The 20,409-nt window shown below is 39.9% G+C and overlaps 1 protein-coding gene across 1 annotated transcript in view; it reads left to right on the forward strand.

Annotated features, from left to right (window-relative positions):
• chrm3b (cholinergic receptor, muscarinic 3b) overlaps nucleotides 1-20,409 on the forward strand; it is a 113,597-nt gene that overhangs the window by 22,414 nt on the left and 70,774 nt on the right. Inside the window, exon 2 of the mRNA XM_017484339.3 lies at nucleotides 9,857-9,940. The gene's annotated coding sequence lies outside the window, so the exon portion shown is untranslated. The remainder of the gene's footprint in view (nucleotides 1-9,856; nucleotides 9,941-20,409) is intronic.

The raw sequence follows: 20,409 nt of genomic DNA on the forward strand, positions 1-20,409 counted from the left end.
TGGTTATGGTTGACATAGATCTTAAAAGGTTCTATATAGATCCCTATAGCAGAGGGTTTCCTTATCAGAGGGGATTCAAAGAAGAATCATTGAGAATTCCTGTCATGAATCCCAGAATCAGAGAAGGGCGGACAGGCCGTGTTCTTATTGTGACATTTTTTTTTTGAATTTTTAAAAATTTCCTGGTTCTGATCCCCTTTTCTGCACTTGGCGGGGTTTCCCATTGTGTTCATTTATTTGTCTTCGGTTCAGTCTCATTCAGTGAATGTGCATTTCCGAGCCTGGGTTCAAGTGTTTCCTTGTTTCTAATTCCTGATCTTTGGTTTTGGTAATATGGATTTGCCGTTTTTGATGCTGCCTGGACGTTTTTCCGTATAATACTGTGGATTATGATGATGGTTGTTGGTTTGCACCTACTAAACATTCTATGCGCTTGTGCTCTGCCTCTTACCAGACGATACAGTTCCCATTTTTAAGGGCATAAGAACAAGGACATAAGGTGGAGGATCTTCTTACGGGCCGGTGAAGTGGGGTTCCACATTGCCTTTGATTTCGATCGGTCAGATTTTAATTTCCCCTACCAAAAGAGTGTATCGTGTGCATTGCATGCCATCTGAGATGCAGTTTGTGTACTTGGAGAGTAGATTTTACCATGTGGCTGACCCATAAATGGTGATGTGTATATATAAACAAATTAAATCTGATAAGGTTTCTTATTTAGCTTAAATTAGAAATCTCATTTGTAGTTACTTTTCTCACCTTTCTTTTTCCTGTGGTGCAATTTTGAGTTCTGATTCTAGACAGGCCATCAGCTTTATTTATCCCTGCTCATTTCATTAAAAAAAACCCCAAAACAACAAAACCTGTTTAGCTATTGAGATTCAGATGAAGCTGGTTAGACACACTGTGATTTGATGAGCAGATGTGCTAGTGCCAGATAACATCTGTTTGTTTGTTTTTCCTGCTAGACTTAGAAGAGACAGTACTCAACTGCCACAATTCTGGTTGTACAAAAAGTCTGGTTTGTTTTCCTAAATAACGAGAGATATTCCTAAGCCTCCACCAGCCCCTCTGGTCCTCATTCCTCCTCTCCTAACTCGTACTCCGAATAATATTCTATAATAATCATAAATATTCGTTTCAAAAAATGGCACAATTCTTCAAAAGAACAAACAACAGCGAAGTGTCTTTAAGGAATGAACGGGGCGACTGAGTCATGGTTGTACTTGCCGTCTCGCCACTGACGCATTACACATGGAGCACATTTGTCAGGAACTGACTTGAGAACAAAAACATTGCCACGAATAATTTTAACCAGGCGTTCACAGTCATGGTTTCCTTGTAACTCTAGGAGTATACACAGCATTCTTGGCACTCTATTATAATGTAGTAAATACTAAATAGCAGTTAATTTTGCTCAAGAGTTTGGCTATCGCAGTACAAACCTGCAGTAAATCAGTAATTACAAATCCAGACCATCCATCATACACAAACATCAGCTAGAAATGGAGCTTCCATGCTCTGCTACAGTAATGTAGGAATTTCATCGTGTTCCGCACATCATGATCTCATGATTTCTAATTAAGCAATATTGCACAAGCAAAAGTATGGTTATAGTGAATATCAGCATTCAGGATATGTCAGGTATTCAGTACAGCCGCACGATCGTGAGCGCGGTATTGCTTTTGTACAAGTTTCATAAATAAGAAATGAACATTGAGGAACTGACATTTCGGACACACTACGGCCAAGTAATTTGTTAATTTTCGCTCTGCTAGCGGAAATGGATCCCGAAGAAGACGCGCTCACTTTATGGCCAGCCGGCTAGCTGGCTAGCTCGCTCGCGTTGATTTGTACATTCCTGTTACAAGTGCATCCGGTGGGAATTAGCTTCCCTTCTTCCTTTTCATCTCAATCCCATGAAGTTTCACGTCTTAAGTCGGAAGTTATAATGAAGAAGAAGATGTTGATGATGTTCCGCTGATGATGTTGCTAACACTACTATAGAGATCGTTTCAGTTGGACTGCTGCTAGAAGTGGAATTTTACTCGGCGATCACAGACAAGTGGAGTGTGAAACATCCCAGTGTGGTTATACTAAATATAAGCATTCTTGGAACACTGCTCGGTCCAATCAGATTAGTGAACCGGAATTAACTGTTGTATACGCCACTCATCAAGAATCCTCAAGAACCTAGTTTGGTTTAGTGTAATTGTTGGTGTAATCGCTTCTAATCATCACTGAAAGCACCCCTTTTATGCATTATGGATCTTTCTACTGTTTATTATTCTTGTATCATGCTTCAGTGTGGTTCACCACTGTAAATAGGGATGTCACGATACCAAAAAAATCTAGTAGTCGGTACTGATACCACCAAAAGTACACGATACTCGACACCAAAGTCGATACCACGGTGTGGTATAAAAATAAAATTAAAAAAATTATTAAATTAAAAACTCTCCTGGAGGACATCCTAGTCTGGCTGATACGGGCAGAGAGAGAGAGGGAGAGAGAGAGATTTTAGTTATCAAACACTGTCTGACAACGAGTGGAGGCTACAGTGGAGGTGCAGCACTCCTAAACACACGCGCGCACACACACACACACACACACCTTATACTCTGAATGCAAGCATTAGTTTAAATTCACTGATATGGTGGCAGGATAAAAAGATTTATTAAAAGCATGAACATTTGAATAATTATTAGTGACATTAGGCTACATGCTGACAGGACACGGGCTGAATGGCGATGCATGGTGGCCCATTAGGAGGTAGTTTATAACATCGCAATGAGTTAGCGTCGTTAACAACTAACAGGCTATCGCTAACATTACATGGAGCATAACGTTAGCTGGTTTCACGGCAACAATGCCAGCTGCCTCAAACAAATATAATATAGGACCGTCTTTCAGGTGCTTCGCCAAATTCCGGGTGTTTCCTCGCTTTTTTGAAATGAACGATAGCATCGGTTGCGCACCGGCTTCAGAGCATCAATTATACGTTTGTTGTCATCCGCCTCGAAGGCGAAGTATTTCCATATTCCCTACCACCTTTCCTCTCAACGAGTCGCGGCGGAGCTCACACTTGGCGTATCTGCTGCCCCCATCAGGTCCGGAAGAATTGCAACCACGGTACCGTCATAACAAACGGTACCCACGCTACTCCAGAAAAACAAGTACCGTCACGTTTTAAGAATGTTGGTACCGACTTGGTACCGAAGTATCGGTTCTCGTGACATCCCTAATTGCAAATAAGCCACACTTTTCTAAACAGCTGCTGCTTGATTCATCATCGAGACAGATGTGTGTTCAATAAGGCATGGAGTCAGGATTCGCGTTGTTTAACATCAATAAGGCTGTACATCTGTCAGCTCTGGATCTCATAAGCTCCTGTTAGGGAATACAATTCTACAAAGGAACTCTGCACGACAGAATCAAATAAATTATGGGTCATTAAGTCTAATTAATGGTTCTTGGAAAATTTACATATGTGTCTTATTATGTGGTTAGATTGGAAGTCGGCTCCCTATGTAGTGGCAGGGCACCCAGGGCACAAGCTAAAACCTGTTAAGTCATGACAACTATGGAGTCGTGTTTAATTTACCCTGTGCAATCGAACAGAACTGAAACATGTGCAGCTTTGTGGAAGTGGAAGAATTTAAAAGGGGGAAAATACATGTAGTCGACAATTTCTTGTCTTCAAAGCACAAGATGTTGGAGCAGGAACGGAGATTCATTGTGTTTTGCAAAATCATGCTCGCTATTCTAGTCACCATGCTAATCCATTCCCATACGTTCCCATACATTTAGCATGCATCTACTGTATGTGCACAGGAATGTCACAATGTGAGTGGTTCTTATCTATCTATCTATCTATCTATCTATCTATTTATTTATTTATTTATTTATTTATTTCTTTTCTAGTTCAAATCCCAGGACAGCCAGGAAGCCGCTCGTCTCTGTGTGAAGTAATATACAGCCTTTGTCCATTCCAGTGACATGTCCTGTATGCAATACACTCTTAATAAATGATATCCTGCTCTGTAGATAATCCTGTTAAGTGGTTTGGCTGAACAGCGAAAGTAGACACACAATGTCCAGTCCAGAATATTCACTGAGAGGACTCAAATAGATATACGGTCTTATATCAAATGTGCAGATCATGAATGTTTAAAATGTTTTAAGCTTTTTAGTATATCTGAGGATATTATATCAACTAAGGGTGGATGCAGTAGTGCACTGTGTTTCTATTTTGGTAGCGTAGTATAGGCTTATCTGCGGTGTACTGTATGGCCAGTAGAACATAATAAGGAATACAGACATAGGAAGGAATGACTTGGATGCCATTTGAGAATGAAATAATTATGTAGCCTGATAGTACTTTTACATATGTATCTTGGTCCAACATTTATGCGTACACTATCAGTTGTTGCAAATTTTTTCAGCAATTGTAATAAGTACCGTAAATTTACAGTACAACATATTTATACAGTAGTAAAGTAATATCTTCTATAGTATAACGTAATTTTGTACATTTGGCCGATGCAGGATACGACGCTGAATGGTTCTTGATCAAGGACGCAACCATGGCAGTTTCACAGTGCTGGGATTTGAATACATGACCTTCTGAGCTCTGAATCAAAGCCTTAACCTCTGAGCCACCATAACTACCTCAGCAAGCTTAAATGGATCAAATGTATGCCATGTAAGCCTTTTATTTAATAAAACACACACAAAAAAGTGTAATCATTGGCAAATTGCTGCGGTATAAGAAGAATAAAACACTTTTGTGTGGTAATATTACCTTCAGTTTGCACTGGGTTGCATCACACTACCTCATCTTTGATTATTTGATTACTAACGTTTTATTCCTGACATATTACTAGCGTAACTGATCATTGGTGCATGTCTGCCGTGAAGCCCAGGTTTTATTTGATTGTCCAGAAAAGGAAACGCAGAGTATAGTAGTATTAACAATAGTTTAATAGATTTCCAGTTTATATAAAAAGACTAGACAGGTCGTATAGCTGAGACACTTTTCTCTACGCTCTGAGACGAGAGGTTGTGTTTTGGTCTGAGGCAAATTGATTTGATTCGCTCTTGCTGAGGAGACTGATGTGTTCTCACACGGAACCAGTTCATATTCTCACGTTCACCTGTGACGATGGCCTTGTCACCACATTTTACCGCAGTGTTTATGTCCGAAACGTTCGACGATGGCAGTCGCAGTAATCATGAGACTAATATCATGTAATGGCAGGAATAGAGTAGAATTAAAAGTAGCCTTGGCCTCGCTGTTGCTTCACTGGAGGTTCTTCAGTGCAAAATACACCTTGCTGATGTATGTTCACAGATCAAAATTTATTATTAACACGATGATATTTTTAGCAGTGGCTGCTATCGGATGGACACCCACGGAGAGACAGAATAAAAGGAACAAGGTTAGACTGTACAACACGTTCTTGTAGCTGCGATCGTCCCAGTTTACAGTGTATACTGTATATCAATATTTGTTCGCTCAATATTTACCATCTGCCATCACCAGACTGACAGATCAAACAGCTTTCTCTGACACGTTTAAAATGATATTACCTGATAATCACTTTGTTCCAAATAAATGCCACATCAGGGGTCAGGCCATTTACCCAACATTATACAATTTAAGGCTAAAAATAACAGCTTTGCCTTTAACCCTAAGCTTAAATTAAACTTAAGCTGGAGGTGCGTATGTGCACTTTGGTGTCATTTCCATCTACTTATTTGGCAGATGCTTCTTTTTTTTTTTTATTGAAAGTGACTTATAATTGAGCAGATGAAAGTTAAGGGTCTTGCTCAGCATCAGACTGGCAGTGCAGGGATTTGAACTCACAACCTTGTCATTAGGAGACATGTCATTAGACGTCTGATCTACACCCACGCTGCACTGTGGGAGAGCTGATTTCCAGCATGATGCAGCTGTCAGACGCAGGAGCAAAGCTGTCTGGGTAAAATGAGGCAGATCACTGTGGTTTCAGCAATTACAACGAACCTCACATTGACACTAAATGCTTTTTTTCCCCTTTCTCCTGGAACGTTCTTTGCACCAGTTCTGTTTGTGTTATGCCGTGCTTAATTTTCAGCAGCAGCATGCATTAATGAAAGCAACACATTTGTGCAGATTTAAGTTTGTTTGTCTAGTTAAGCCGATAGCAACCACAGCGAGAATAAAGACACATTGATGTTAGTCACATAAGGAAACATGATAATAAAATATCATTAGTACATTGGTGTGAGGTTTCAACATACAAACCTCTGGCATACATTATGGCTGCACAATTCATCTTTTAATGTGTTAGAACAGTATTAATATGAGTAAAATAAATCTGTAGTGGTTTCAAAACTAATGCATACAGTAAGTTTAAATAAACACATACATGTTTGTCCGATCATTAGCAGATCGTGAGTTTGAATCCCGACGATGTCACAGCCATCCATGGCCGGGAGGTTGGGAGGGATGACGTACTCTCTATACGCTGTCAATCACAGTGGCACTAGCTAATTGTGGGCATCTGTGAGCTCAGGTATGCGGAAGAGGGTTGATAGCGCTTTCCTCCGACGGAGTTATGTTGCACTGACGCCGCAGAAAGACATGGCTGACTGGCTTCATGTGTCTCAGAAGAAGCAGGAGTTAGCCTTCACGCTCTCTGGTTGCTACAGTAGTAGTGTATGACGGGAGAGAACACTCGAGTCTAAGAGTAATTACAACTAACTATCAGACTGTAAAGTTTCATTTCGTTGTGTTTTGTTTGGCATTCCAAAACATAAAAAGTTCAATCGACTAAGTTCGATGCGCCGGAGCGTGAAATATTCCGTCATTTGCTGTTGACAGATTTGTTATGACAGTTTTCGCGTACAGCCGTAGTTCAAGCTCTAATGACGCTTCTTTAGAAAACATCTTACATTGCATTTATATTTGTAAGCTGTGCAGCGAGCTGGGATTCAGAGCCGCTGTTCACTGGCAGGCGTTTTATGACAGATTCTGTTGCTGCCTTTGGGGAGTTTGGCAGCGTCTGCATTTGCGTTAGAGGGTGAGCTGCAGGATGAGTGCACTTCAGAGGAGAGCGAGGGAGCAGGAACATGCTGATCGAATTTAACTCAATCTTTACCCTCCTGAAAGTGTTGGCGGTCAGTGCAGTGCTGTGCTTCAGCTAAGCAGCTTAGAAAGACTGAACGCGTGTTGGATCAGAATCTGAGTTTGTTTACTGGGACTAGAGCTGGTTATGACATGACTGTACATATCATGGTTATGATCAATACGTTATATTTATACATTGACTTATCACACAAAAGTTTACTTTTACTTATCAAAGAATTTCTTTCGTTGCCTTAAATAAAGATATTGCAGTAGTATGACAGTGCTGGTTTGCTTTTTTTTTATTAAAAACATAAACCACAATATGATCTTTAGCTACTAGATGATGTTTTAATGGTCACAGAGAGAGTGAAAGTTACAACCCACACCAAGTGTTGTAATAATAATAATAATAATAATAATAATAATAAAACATAGCAATAAAGTAGAACATTGTGCAGTGCTGTACATATTCAAGTGAAGTATATGTGAAATAATAGAACAATATATAAAATACAGTGAATTTCTCCCATCAGTCATGTGCTCTTTAGTACAGTACACATCACTGGCTGTTTTATGAAGTGCAAGCAAACTATATAAATGTCTCTATCAGTCCCAGTTCCAGTGGCCCTGAATCATTTTTCAGAAGAAAGTGCTTGGTAAATAGTGTGGTCTGGGTGAAGACAGTCAGTGTGCAATGTAAATTTCCTTAAAATAAAATAAAAATAAATAATAATGATTAAACCTGAGCCTAGCTGTAATCTGGGATAGTATGTGTAATTATTAGGAAAGGACTGTGACAAAATGTATATTTTAAACGGGCGTTTTCCACTTCGGTCAGAACTTCGGAGAGAACTGCGGTACTTTGTTTAATGAAAAAAATGGCGGCACGAACGACGTGCTTTGTCTGGAAAAGAAAACATAGCAAGGTTACGTGGATACATACAGAGAGGTGACAAATGAAAGGAAAGCTCATTATAAAGCATGTCAGTAAGGTGTTTGGGTGACCAGATCAGTGATGTTCAGGTGCTGAATGTTCAAAGCACTGCTTCGGCAAGACATCGTACAGTACAGATAGTAAACGAGTGATGAGCCACATTTTTATCACCTTCATCTGCCTGACATGACATCATAAAAATTGATGGCAGGGTGCAACTGAGTGAATCAATTTAAAGATAGTTCCTACAGCGCATTTTGTTTAACCTGTGGTAAATCAACGGCAATGAAATGAAGACGTGACATTTAGCATTATTATTTTTTTTCTACCCAGAGCGTGTTTATTTTAATGTAAGTGACTGAGTGGTTGAGTGATTCGGATTTCCCTCCATTTTCGCCTCGATTTGGTCACCTGCTCGTTCCCGTCCTCCAGCCAGCTCTCCCCTATCATATCCCAGCTACCAACCAGAGAGGGTCAAGAATAACATGCTCTGCGTTGAAGACGCATGAAGCCAGCCAGCCACATCTTTTCAAACTGCTGCTCTTGCTGTGTAACACACAAGCACAGTGCTTCTCCACCAGGGGGGAGAGATCGCAAAGGGGGCGCAAATTGTTTTCAAGAAAAAAACACAGACGGGGGGTACTATGTGTCATTTTATTGCTTTTCAAATAGAATGTGCATAAATGGGAAAACCTCACATTCCCTCTCCCTCTGTATTATCTTTTAGCTGGGGAGAGGCGGAGCTTAGCCTGCCTTTTAGCTAGCTGTCAGTGCAGACCAGTGTATATATATATGTATTTATGTATGTATGTATATATGTATGTATGTATATATATATATATATATATATATATATAATAGATATATATAATAGATAATCATTATTCCTCAGGTTGATAATCATTATTCCAAAGGTTGAGAACCTCTGTACTAGGAGGAAAGTGCTATCTGCCCTCTTCTGTATACATGAGCACAGAGACACCCACAATTGGCTGGTGTTGCTGTGATTGACAGGGACAGAGAGTATGCTTTTACCTCTTACCCAGACAGCATGCCCAGATGTGCTCTCTTGGCTTGGCCATGGCTGGCTGTGACATCGTCGGGATTCACACTTTTCAAAAAGCGCCTTTAAATGTACATTTTTCAGAACTTTCCCGCGCAATCCCCGTGCAGTTTCAGAGCAGCTCGGCATGCAATTTTTTACAATTCTCCATAAACACTGTTCTTAGGCGCTAGACTAAAGATTAAAACTGCTCTTTCACGGACAGTTATTATTAATTATACCGAATGTCAATTACAGCGCAGGAAAAAATGTATTTTGATCCACCATGGAGTTGTGAATGCCTGTGAAGAGAGGGCGAGTTTTTTTTATCGGCTGTTCGTTCACGCACTCTTGCTCTGTCACTTTTTGTGCAAATGTGTCAAAAGAAATCATGGAATGAAAGCAGTCCTGCTATAAAGGCAGCTGTTCGGATTTTTTGTCGTTGTTGTTGTTGTTGAAGGTCAGCTTTCAACAAAGGCCAGCTTGTGTTCAGTCCGATGCTGTGTCTTACTTGCCGATATAAGAATGTGCATGAAAAATAAACTTTTGTTCGCTTTGTTCATCGCCTTATGACCTTCAAATGAAATCAAACCACGTCACCTTAGCTTATTTGAATGTGTACATTTGTCAAATTTCTCATTTGATTAGTTTGTTCGGTTTCATATTCGGAACCTACATCAATACATGTATTTATCTCTGTTTGAGATCATGTGTAACTCAAATGTAAGCATGAACTGAGTACTTGTTATGCTGTTGTGTTGTCCAGGTGGTGCGTGCGATGTGTGTCAGTGAGGACAGTGTCTAAGGGGGGGGTGGAGTGGACACTGCTGAGACTCATCCTGTACTTCAGGTAGGTTCAGCTCCTCTGTCGTCGTGCCACTTTACCTGCTAGCAGTTCAGTTTTCAGCAGCAGCTTTTATCTCTATTGTATGTTCAATACACCATTTTCAGCTATTGAGGCACATGCTGTAAGAGAGTGATTACAGCAAAGATCTTACATTTGCATAATGCTCTGTGATTATCGTGAATAGACACAAAACCAAATCATGTCTTTAGAGTGCAGCTCTGGTTGAGAAGTCCAGCAGGATGATGTATCTATGATTAGATATCTAATTAGAGATGTCCTTCTGGGATGCAGGTGTGTGTATCTATAGTCAGTTGCAAGTTAAGGTTAAGATTTTATTCACAGAATTGTGTGCAAATGTACGTAAATTGGTAGCGCAGCTGGTTCCTTGAGTTTCCATACGCCTTGCAGAGTCTTCAAAGTCATCTTTAAAATCATTTTTAATCATTTTTTAAAAATAACGATCGCTGTAAAGTGTTATTATTTTGTTTAAAGATCTTACTTTTTCCATTTAGTACCGCCCTTCGGAAGCTACTTAAGATGTTTTCATGTTTCCCAGAAGACAAACTGATAACAATTTAACACCGATCATCTTGTTCAAAAGTTTACACCCCCCGGCTCTTATTGTATCGTGTTGCCTTCTTGAGCATCGGTGAACATTTGCACCTTTTGTAATAGTCGTGTACGAGTCCCTCGGTCGTCCTCGGCGTGAAAAGATGGATCTGAACATCATATAGCCAATGTTGGAAAGGGGTCAAATATGCAGAAGATGCTGGAAAAGTAAAGAATGTGCAGGACCTGGAGGATTTTACTGAAGAACAGTGGGCAGTTTAACTGCTCAGGACAAACAAGGGACTCGTTAATAACTCTCACAAAACATAGACACATAAAGTCGATGATCATCCAGGTAACGACTCACAGTATTAATAAGCAAGGGTATGTAAACTTTTGAACTGGTTCATTAGTGTCAGTTCAGGTATTATTGTGTTTTGTGGACTACATGTGAACACCTGTTATGTGAGATAGCTTATTCAGAGCAGGACTAAATAAACAACGCAATGCAATTTTTATTATCCCTGTTATTTATTAAAAAATCGTTTTTAAATATTCCACAAGGTGTATTTAAACGTATGACCACAACTCAGGATCAGAGACTCATTCTGAACATTATAGGGGTTAATAAATTGACAGTTCTCTACCTTTTCACTCTTACGTGTAAAGGCCACAATTTTATCAATCCCAGCTCCTATATTGTTATCCTGAGTTTACTCCATGGATATTACACTGACTTATCATCCACAGTGCACGATATATCCAGTGTACTACTTGTACAAAAAGCAGAATGTACAGCATAGTGAAATCTTTTGGCTTGGAATTTACTGCTCAGGACATATCACGGTGCATATAAATGTCAATAAACTGTTGTTTAATGACCACTAAATCTAGGTACTTTTGGGTGATTGTTCTATTTATTACAGGAAAATGCTTGTAATAGCCTACTTCTTCCTTTTTTTTTGTGGTATCAGGTTGCTAGGCGATTTGTAACATTCGGATAGTTTATGTAACTGCACATCACGATGAATGCATTTCCAGAGCTCACGCTGTCTGAATTCAGTCTGGTGTCTGATTTACTGCTGCCCTATAGACAGACCAGTCTCTACATCGTAAATAGTGAAGGAGTGAGTGTATAACGGATAAACGGCACTAAAGTAGGGGACGATCGCCGGCACTTTAAGCCACAAAATATATGATGGAATTATTATATCTACAGTTAAAACTGACATCGAATAGTTTGTCTTCATAATTCTGCCGTCTTTTTAAAAATAGTATACAGTATGTTTCAAACATTATCGGTTTTGCAGCTAATTGACTGCATAGCCTTAAATTTACTCCATAGTTTGCAAAAAGTAAAAAAACAAAAAACATAACACCTTAACATTACCAAAGAGCAGAGTACGGGTTGCTTATTTCTTCCACTTCGCACCCAGAGGAAGACCATCTGCATTCTGAAAGAAATCATGGAGCAGGCATATCTCTTACTACTGTGCTTTAGGAAACATCAGAGGCTTAGAATTCTTGCCAGTGACTTGGCAAAGCTGTAGGTTCAAAAGCTGACATAAATCTGTGGAGGAAGAGCAACACAGGAGACCTGTAGCGTATAAACAATCGTGCCTGTTTTCTCTCCAAGTTCCAGCCAGTTGTAGGTCATTTCCACATCATTAGTAAGCACTACCAGCTTAGGAGGAGAGATATATAAACAGAAAGGAATGTAAAAAAATTAATTGCTTCTGAAATCTAATTTGAATATGGATTTGTTTTAGAGTTGTTGTTTTAATTTTTTCTTGGCCTTTTTTTTTTTTTTTTTTTTTTTTTTTACAGTATAAAAATACTACCAGTTCTGAATGATCTTACAAGTGAGATCTTTTTTCAACTTTTTATTTGACCGTTTAAAGACAAATTCTTGAAGTCAGTCCCTCCAGGATTTTTTTTTTTTTTTGCGAATGCAGAAATGAACATAAACGTGAAGGAAACTCGCAGGAGCGTGCAATTTTTCAAAAGAAATCGAGTCGTTACTTTCAAGACGCGTCATGTGACATCGTCACAACGCGCATTCAGCCAACGCCACCTTCGAATCACGTCTAAAAGGTCTCATTTACCAAACAACAGTTTCGTGCAATTGCAATTTCGCCAATTCAAGTAGTTTTCCAAAAAAAAAAAAAAAAAAGCGACAAAAAAAAAAAAAAAAGTTCGCAAATTGCATCACAAATTTTTTCAACAGCTGCAGCAAAATCACGCGTTTTTGGCCATGACGATCACAAAACAACTCTGCGAATTCTTGTACGGACTGACTCGTCGTTTACAGATAGCAGACTGTGTCTGATTGGCTAGCGTCTGCTCTGCCCTGCTGGAAAAAAAACCCAACAGAAACCATGACATCAATTCTAATGGTTTCTACTAAATATACCATTACAAACCATCTGCTAACCATTAAAACCATTAATATTATCATTATTGGGCCTTAATGGTATCTACTAGGCATAACATGCTACCAATAGAAGGCAATAAATTACCGGAAGAGACCCACAGGGACCATTATAGTTCCCATTGAAACCATTACAATTCCCATTATAACCATTAAAACCATTACAAACTCTATGAGAGTTTCAGGTCGTTTATTTTCTCAGGTAGGGGACTCCGCTACAGATATTTATGAAATTGTCTGGATTTGAATTCACAGCTTCCTAGGTACTAGGGCAGATGCTTAGTATGATTGTTTGTCAGCTCTGAGTATGTAAGCTCTCGAATGCAGTGGTGCTAGTATTAGCCACGTAGCTCCCACTCGTGTCGTTGCTGCTGTGCGATACAGTTGTTTCTTCCTCAGACCAACCATTCGTGATTGTGATATTACTTTTGCTTTATTCCTTCCAGGACAATAATCATCTAAACCCTTGTTGCTTTTTCTTAAATTCAGCTGTTGCCATGGTGACAAAATGACACTGGCTCCAAGCTCGCATATCATCGGGTTCCCTGGCTCCACTCCAGCAGCATTTTAGTACTGGAACAGAACCGTCTTTTGGTGGATAATACTTGTCTTTTTTTTTTTTTTGTGACGGAAAAGTGTGAGATGGTTAAGCATGGGGGCTTTGTTTCTGGAAGGAGGGTAATGGGTCAAAATCGATATGAATTTTGAACCAATCGACATAAACCTTACTGCATTCATACTGTATATATTATTTTCTTCGTTGTAGAGGTGTTTCCCTTTAGTGAGTAACGGAAAAGCGTTTACACCAAACTCACTTATACCGCATGCCTTAAAGGCAGTTGTCAAATCCAGCAGTAAACATTTAAAGGGGCAACAGACAGTTTGCTTTCTTCCTCACTTGTACAAATAACCTGGAAGATGCAGAACATCTTAGCAAAAGCGTATCGAGTCGCTGAGAAAACTTCGAGCCCGGAATGCTTGTTTGTGTTTGTATACGACTCCTTGACACTCTATGGGACGCCATAGATCCTGGAGGCGGAGCTTCGTGAACATGGGCGGGAAACATTCAAATGTCGTACTTACCTAACCATTAACCCTAATCTTACCTAATGCACCTTTAAAAGACATGACTTTATAATTTAGAGCAACCAATCCGTATCCACATACTGGCAAGGGTTTGGGAGGCGGGGCTTAATATGTGCAAGGTGAACATGTGACAATTTGCACAGGCGATAACCAGCAGCACCACAGAGCAACAAATTCTGGAATTCTGGTGACTTTAAGGTGCATTTTTTTTCAAGATTAGCTCTCTAACGGTCAAGTAGGATGATTGGTCATTTCAGTTATTATTGAGGAGACGAGATCTTTAACTGCAGTGTTAATTATTCTAAAATTATACTTATAATTAATTATCAAAGGAGGCTGTTTATGAGCATTTCTGAAAGGTCAACACATGCTCCACAGTCTGTCTAGAGATCAGGCACTGTAAGCACATGCGCGCGCACACACACACACGCACACACACACATTTTTAAGACCTGATTTACAGCCTGATGCCAGGGCTATCTCTGGCTGAAGTATTAATTATTGAACAGTGCTCTGTTTATGTAGGAGTCGGCAAACGTGGTGTTCATAGACACTGAATTTTGGAGTTGTATTGGTATTGGTGTATTCGATTTCCCGCCCCCACCCTGTGTGCACAGTACTGTACTGTATGTGGTTTTTTGACAAAAGTTTGGTTAATGAGCAGAAACCTGCCATCCTTCTCTTGCTTATTCATCTCGGTCTCTGAAATCACATACTGTTCTGTCCTTTTGAGTGTCTTTCTAATCCATTTGCTGGTTGGAAGAGCAAAATAAATGCAGTGTTAGGAATAAAATTGCCTTTGAATCCTACATCGCTTAAAAAATACTATTATTTTTAAACCATGGGTGTAGGAGCCATTATACATGTCCCCCCCACATTTAAAAGCTAGTCCCCCTCCCCCCCCCGAAATGGATTTCAGACTTGGACAGTGTCCAAATTAATCCATTCCGCAGCTTTTACAAACACAATTCAGTAAAAAAAAAAAAAAAACGAACTTTCACTATAATAAGCGCATGGGTCAGACTCGAGTAGCTAGGGCTCGCTGAACCCGTTTGCATGTGAGCTTGTTTCCAAGCTTGACGAGAGCAAAGTGTCTGTCTCTGCAAGGTAACAAGCAAAACCTGGTATGGATTTTCAGAGAGGTGGCTAGTCTTCCGCGATGAAAGCGGGGGAAAAAAACGACACAGCTTTCAGGCGATCTCGAGCACACTAACGTATAGATGAAAGATTTACCACTTTGTATTTGAGGTAGGATATCGTAGCTGTTTCAGCCCATGAAATCGCTGATCGTTGGCTGGTTCCCATCGACAGTTTGGTTGTGGAAATAATTATTTAGCCTGTGAAACTGTCAAATATGCATGAGTTTGCAAGCTAGCTCGCACACCAAAATTGTACGTACGTGCCATCGCTACGTGTCCATAAACGCTTTAATGGTAACGTTAGTCAGAATGTTCACACAGAGATGAGCATCCTGCAATATTTGAAGAGGAAGAGGACAGAATAGGAGTAGAAAAGACTGAGGATAGCTACCAGTTAGCCAGCTAGTTCACGTCACACAGTGTTGGATGTTTTGGACGGGAGCGCCATCGTGTGAAGATCGCTCCCACTGTTGGTGAGCAGGAGCTAAGAGGTGGCATTCCTCACAGAATGGCCCCCACGTCTCAACATGTACTGTGGCTAGCTACATTGACTAGCAGCTGTTCTTAATGACTATAGTAGCTAGTGTTTTAAATGAACAATCCTCTGTTGGGAGTAATATTAATGAATAAATTGAGCTTCATTCAGTGACCTACATCAGAACTTGTATCTCCGTATTTAGGTTTTTTTTCTTTTCTTTTTTCTTTTTCCACAAATCAATGCTATTGGTCACCCTTTATGTCTGTCTGCGTGTTTTACAAATATTCAACCAATGAAAAGTATTAAAGGAGGTTGTGACTAAATCTCCCCAGTATTCTCAATCTTCTGTCACTGCAAATACGCTCTTACAACCACAGTAATTAGTACATTCTGGTCCCTATAGTGATTAGAAATGAGCTTTTAAGTGCTTAATTAAAAAAACAAAAAAAAAACCCCTAGCATCCTAGCATTTCAGCTTCCAACCCCCCCGTTCAAAATCGTCCCCACGCCCCTGTTTTAAACATTAGATGGGAAGTGGTGTTCATATCGGACCCATAGTTTACGCCCAAAATCCATAAATGATATGTTTTTTCATACCTTTGCTCATCACACACAGTCACACACACACACACACACACACACACACACACACACACACACACACACACACACACACACACACACAGGCATCTCTTATTTTCTGTTCCTTCTATAGAGATAGCTATAGACATTGCTTCACAAATAATAGTCTGGGTTTAGCAAACCTACAGCTGAATATATCGCAAGCGTGTGTGACAGAAAGAGAGACAGAAAATGCTTTTAATGCTTTTAACACCTAAATGTCTTCATCACTATTTAACACAAAGCCTGTGTTCTTGCTTTTGAACTGTCTTAGCCCATGACAGCGCTTTGGCATCGCTCTAAAAAAAAAAAAAAGAAAAAAAAGGAAAAAACAAAAAAAAACCCCACACACTTTTCTCGCCACATGGCACATTACCTTCCACTCATTACCCATTTCGATGGCGTGTTTGTTGATTTACCCATAACATTTGGGAATGGGCGAGTGATCAGCCTCTCGTTTTTTCAGATTGCGTAATGGACACTAATAGCCCCACGGGGGTGTGTGTTTTGATTGAACAACAAAAGCAGCATCCTTTCCTGTGATGCGCGTTAACAGTCCGCTTCGTTAACGGCAGCGTGTGATCGAGTCTGCTCCGAGTGCTCTCCGTGCGCTACACACAGATGGGACCGCAGCCAACCAAACCGACTTGTGATCTTTGGACGAGAGTTGAGGTTTAAATTAAGTTCTGGACAGCTTTCGGATACCATGCTAGCAACACCTTCTAAAGTACTGCCATGATTCTATAAGATGAATGTGACCTGTAATTGTGCATACTTGCATTTACTTAGTGTTCGTACAACACATCTCTGGGTCCTTTAGATTATCAAGAGTTCTTAGCGTTTAAAAGGGGTACGTGGAACCTCTTGTGAAAAAGAAACCCCGTTAAAAATGAAAATCTGCACCACATCAGCTTTTCAACTTTCCAGGTCCTACAAGAGAATATATTAATAGCCTTCAGAGATTTTTTGCAAGTCAGCGTTAGAATCCGTTATGGTTCTCGATTCAGCCATTTTTTATCCATGTTTGCACTTTGTAAGCACTTTTTTAAAAAATGTCTGCACAACAAAACATTTTTTCATCGCCCCATGTCTGAAATTGTGCTCTTCAACCTTCGGTAAAATTTTAGGGTACAAGATTGCACTAACCCTGTCCAGGGTGTACCCCGCCTTGTGCCCGATGCCTCCTGGGATTGGCTCCAGGTTCCCTCGCGACCCTGAAAAGGAGTAAGCGGGTGAAGATGGATGGATGGATGGATGGAAGATTGAGCTATTTTAATAAATTTTTCCCCACATTATCAGCTCTTGAAAAACAGGCACAGGTCATAGAACACTTTTCTTGCACCATGTCTGAAACTGTCCCCTAAATGGTTCTTTGGTTTGGCTCTGTAGGAGACCTAAAAGTTCTTTTAAGAATCTTGCAACACAGTTGCAACCAGATCTGTTAACCACCCAGAGAACGGCAGAGGAACCTTTTTTTTCTTTCCCGATGAGTACTCCCTATTTCCTATAATTGGTAAAAAGTATTATAGGTATTCTGCACCCTCTAGGGTACATCATTTGTCATTCGTGCTACGCTTTTGCAATGCATGTTGGGATTTGATGAGTGCACTGAATGTTCTCCATATGCTTTCGGACATGGCTACAGAATGACAGAAATCCCAGAATGGTGGCTGGGTGAAGTTTCATACATACCACTGATTGCTGAGGGACTGTCTTTTTCCCCACAATGCACTGTGAGCACACGGTTTTAAAATTGAGAAATGGCTACAAGAACTAAGTTGGTAAATGCAAGGTTTTAAGGCTGTTTAAAGCTAGTGATATTGTGGAGTGCTGTACCCTCAGGGGATCTCATCCATGCCTCTAATTAGCATGGTAGCTAGGAAGTTATTAATTTACTATTGACTGGACTAGCTACTTATTATTTAGCTGAGCTTATTATTGACTGAGCTAGCTAGGTATGAGGTTGTCTTTGTTTATTTGAGTGATTTCTGTTTCATGTAGTGTTTATCTAATCGTTTATTACTTTATTTGACCACTGTTGAATGGATTGTAATAAGAACTCTTCTATCAAGTATAGTTCGGTGTGAGCATTTGTCATCAGTGTTTTTTGGAGGCAATCCCCATTTTTGAAATTAAATTATTCAAACTCCTGCCAAAAGCAGTAGTGGAAGGAGTGTTCGGGGCCCACACAATTTTAGCACGGCGGAATAACCTCAGCATGCCAAAACGCATTAAAATTTTTATTACAAAGTCTAAGAGATCAATTCCTGCTATAAGCACTCTAGCAAAAATTACCAAGTTCAGTCATGTACAGCTATGCGGAAAAAATGACACCTTAAGGAAATTGTTGGCTTTTTTTTTGGACATATTTGGATAAGCAAACATTGGATCCTCTTTGAAACAGTGCCTATTAATAAAGTTTACAATTTTACAATTTAAATTAACAAAAAAACAGATCATGGAAAATATAAGTACACCCCTACATTTTTCGCAATGATTTTGTGCCGGTGATTAGAACCTGCTCAGGGAGTGCAGGTGGAACCGGTCTTATTTATACCCCTCTCATATCTAGTGTCTGGTGTTCCCTTTATTATTGAGGTGTGTGCTGTTATCATGCCAAGATCTAAAGAGTTCTGTAAGGCCTTCAGAAAAAAAAAAAAGGTTGTGGTTGCCTATGAGTCTGGCAAGATATTTAAAAAAGATTTCCAAGTGATTTGAAATACATCATTCCACTGTAAGGAAAATAATCTACAAGTGGTGCAGATTTCAAACGACTGGCAATTTGGCCAGGACTGGCCGTCCCAGCCAATTCAGCCCAAGAGCAGACCGTCTGATGAAAAAAGAAGTCTTCAAGGACCCCGAAATTTCATCACAGGACCTGCTAATAAGTCTTGGAACTGTTGGTATCAAAGTTCACGCTTCTACAATCAGAAAGACATTGCACAAATTTAACCTGTATGCGAGGCGTGACTGGAAAAAGCCTTTGCTGTCTAATAAGAACATTAAAGCAAGACTACAGTTTGCCAATGAGCATATAGGCAAAGACCAGGCCTTTTGGAATAATGTGCTCTGGACAGACGAATCAAAGATGGAGTTGTTTGGCCACAGTACCAGCAGACATGTTTGGTGCAGACCAAAGACAGCTTTTCAGGAGAAGCACCTCATACCAACTGTGAAGCACAGTGGTGGAAATGTTCTGGTTTGGGGTTGCTTCATTGCCACAGGGACTGGACAGCTTGCATTCATGAATCAACTATGAATTCTGCATCATAATGTGAGGCCATCTGTCCAAAAGTTGAGGTTGAAACGAAAGTGGAACTTTTCAACAGGATAATGATCCTAAGCGCACTAGCAAATCCACCAAGGAATGTCTCAAAAAGAAGAAAGGGTTAGGGAATAGCCTTGTCAAAGTCCGGATTTGAATCCCATTGAAATGTGGTGGGAGGATTTGAAACGGACCGTACATGCTAGAAAACCCTCAGACATCTTCTGAAAGAATATTGCATGGAAGAGTGGTCAAAAATTCTGGCAAGCCTGGTGGACAATTCTGCAAAATGCCTGCAAAAAGGCAGTTATTTTTTACTAAAGGAGGATATACTGGCTAAAAGGTAAGTACCTTTTCCACAGAAGAATATCACATCTATTGATATTTCTGTTGAATAAATGATTGAAAAGGCTCATTTTCCTTTGTGGTTTTGTTCAAGTATATCAACTTTATTAATAGGCACTGTTTCTCAAATGTTTGCTTGTCCAAATATGTCCTAAAGCAAACAATTTCCATGGGGTATACTTATTTTTTCACATGAATGTATGTGTGCACATGTCAAGAAAGGTACTTGGTCCTACTCGGACTTTGTACTGCCCTGATGTCTAAGCATTATATGCCCACGTTCGGGGATGTGTCAAGCAGTCACTGTGCATCCTTTAATGAAACAGCTTAGCACTGACGTAATGCCTGGTGCAATGCATTTCTAAATGACATATTCCATTAAAGAAAACTGCTCTATATATACACATATAAATGCCTCCAGTATGGTTTCCATTAGTGCAAATCAATATATAATAATGCACCAGCTAGTGCATTATCTAATTAGGAGAAAAAATTGTTTATTTGGGCACAGATGGAAAGTAAGTGGCAAACTAGTCCCAGCGTTTATTTTATTAAATA

This window comes from Ictalurus punctatus, chromosome 13 (genome assembly GCF_001660625.3).
Source record: "Ictalurus punctatus breed USDA103 chromosome 13, Coco_2.0, whole genome shotgun sequence".
Taxonomy (NCBI): domain Eukaryota; kingdom Metazoa; phylum Chordata; class Actinopteri; order Siluriformes; family Ictaluridae; genus Ictalurus; species Ictalurus punctatus.